Here is a 2,207-nt window from a genome sequence, read left to right as displayed (position 1 = left end):
CATCCATGCTGCAGTCCACGGGGCTGCCAAGAGTCAGCCACAACTTAGCGACTAAACAACCACAAGGGACAAAGGAGCAAGGCAGGTGAGGCCACTGCGGCGCGTCCCATCTGGAAAGTAGGACATGACCTCTTCCACAAACTAACTGCAAGGGAATAAAAAGAGGGCAGGGAAATCCATAAACTGAAGAGAAGAAAAGGAATATCAGCCCCTTGTAATGTGTGAATCGGATTTAGATCCTGATCTAACTGGAAAAATAAAAGACAGTTTGTGGAAATTTGAGCACTAACTGGATAGTTGATCATACTAAAAAGTTTCTAATGTTTTCCTTGTAATAGTGATGTTAAGATTGTTCTTTTTTTTAAGTTCTTTTCTTTTAGAAAGATGTATGCAAATATTTACAGGTGAAATGAAATGATCTGGGGCAATATTTAATGTTTTAAATACTCTGGCAAGGAGAGTATATATGAAACTAAAGTGGCCATGAGTTTCCTTTGTGACTGGGTGACAGAAACATGAAGATTGCCTGTAGTACCATGCCCAATTTTGTAAACGTTTTTATACCAAAGATTTTTAAATGTAAGAAGCTCATAACATAGGTAATCGTTATATTTCAGTAAAGGTAGGCCATTTGAAAGGAGAGAACAGAGCAGGAAAATTCATTGCGTGCATGTAACTCACCCAAAATACATCTCTCTTGCTCCCTTTTACTGGGGCTGGATTACCTGTGAAACAAACGCTCCACGTAGAGTGTGGCATGCCAACAAAGCTCTCCATCTGCAGAGGCTGCCAAGCCTTGACACAGGACACTGGCAGACCAGGTCTCTTTCCCAGGCTAAAACAGCCTTTTCTAAAAGTTGGTCTAAGGCATTCTTCCAATCCGCAGTCAGTTGGTGGGCATCCTGCTGGCATGTCCAGTAACATATCTCAGACACTCAGGTAGCTCAGTCGCCTCTTCTGCAAAGAAGTCTTCTCTGACCTGTCTTGTCTGACACTCTCTCTCCTTCTCTAGATTTTAATAGGTACTTTTTCACCAAAAATTTCCTGTCTGTACTACCTATGTTGCTGCTGTTTCTTCAGGTCTATCAAATCACATACACTCACACACACACACACACACACACACACACACACACAGTGTCTTATAAGAATAGGCACCAGTGCTCACTTAGCAAGCAGCACAGAGACTAAAATTGGAACAGTACAGAGAGGATTAACATGACCCATATGCAATGATGACATGCAAATCATGAAGCATTCTCTATTTCAAAAAAATTTTAAAGAATAGGCACCATCTGCCTATCACCTCCTGTGTCAGGCATTACTCAGCCCTTTGCACTCAAACCTCACCAGGACCCTGAGAAAATTATTCCATTTTAAGATGAGGAAAATGGAGACAGAAATTTTAAGTAACTTAAGCAAAGCCACAGAGTTTATAAATGGCAGAGCTGGGATTTAAATCCAGGTCTATCTGCTTACAAAGAATGTTTATTTAACCACCGTGCTGAATTGCCTCCTTTAGCAGCAAGGTGGCTATTCAATCAGTGATTGCCAGGAGATACATGGATCTGGCTGAGAAATTCAAGCATGCCGTCCCCATGTCTCCCCTTTCATATCTTCATTATATCCCAATGCCAGGACATCCTCTCTGCTCCGTCTAATGATAGAGGGGCAGAAGGATACATTCCACTGGGCCTGGAGGAATATAAACACATCTGGAAGGAGGCCACTGCCGAGAAAACCAAACTCCTCCCTGAGTGTGGACAGGAGGGGGTGTCTATAAATAATCATAAGAGTGTGAGAGATTCTTTCCTCTGGGGCTCCCTTTGCAAAAGGTTGATGGTAATTGATGAGACTACAGGGACACGCCAGTCCTTCTTCTCTTAGAACCAGGTGTGGCTATTTACAGAAATGTCATTTTCCCAGCCCTCCCTCCCCATCTCTGCCAGAGGCCTAGAGATCAGCAAATATCAATTTACTGCTGCCCTGGGGCTCATAGCAATGAGCCACCTGTATACACCACAGCCTATAAACCATGCTCAGGCTCCTGGTCTGGCTGAGAGCTGCTTCCTCTTTGGAAACTTGGTGAGAAAGACAGAGAGAGGTCACAGATCTCTCCTTCCCAGGAAGAGGGAGGTCGGGCAACCGCACTTGAACCCATATCACAAACCACCAAATCAATAAAATCTGGAGTTCCCACCCCACCC

General features: G+C 43.6%; 1 non-coding gene across 1 annotated transcript; it reads left to right on the top strand.

Moving 5' to 3' along the window:
* Window positions 1-1,160: 1,160 nt before the first annotated feature.
* LOC133227230 (U6 spliceosomal RNA) lies at window positions 1,161-1,269 on the top strand. The gene has a single exon (XR_009729782.1). It is a non-coding gene; the product is annotated as a U6 spliceosomal RNA (small nuclear RNA).
* The last annotated feature ends 938 nt before the right edge of the window (window positions 1,270-2,207 follow it).

The sequence above is a fragment of the Bos javanicus genome, chromosome 15 (genome assembly GCF_032452875.1).
Source record: "Bos javanicus breed banteng chromosome 15, ARS-OSU_banteng_1.0, whole genome shotgun sequence".
NCBI classification, from domain to species: domain Eukaryota; kingdom Metazoa; phylum Chordata; class Mammalia; order Artiodactyla; family Bovidae; genus Bos; species Bos javanicus.
This window is presented reverse-complemented; position numbering and strand designations above follow the sequence as displayed.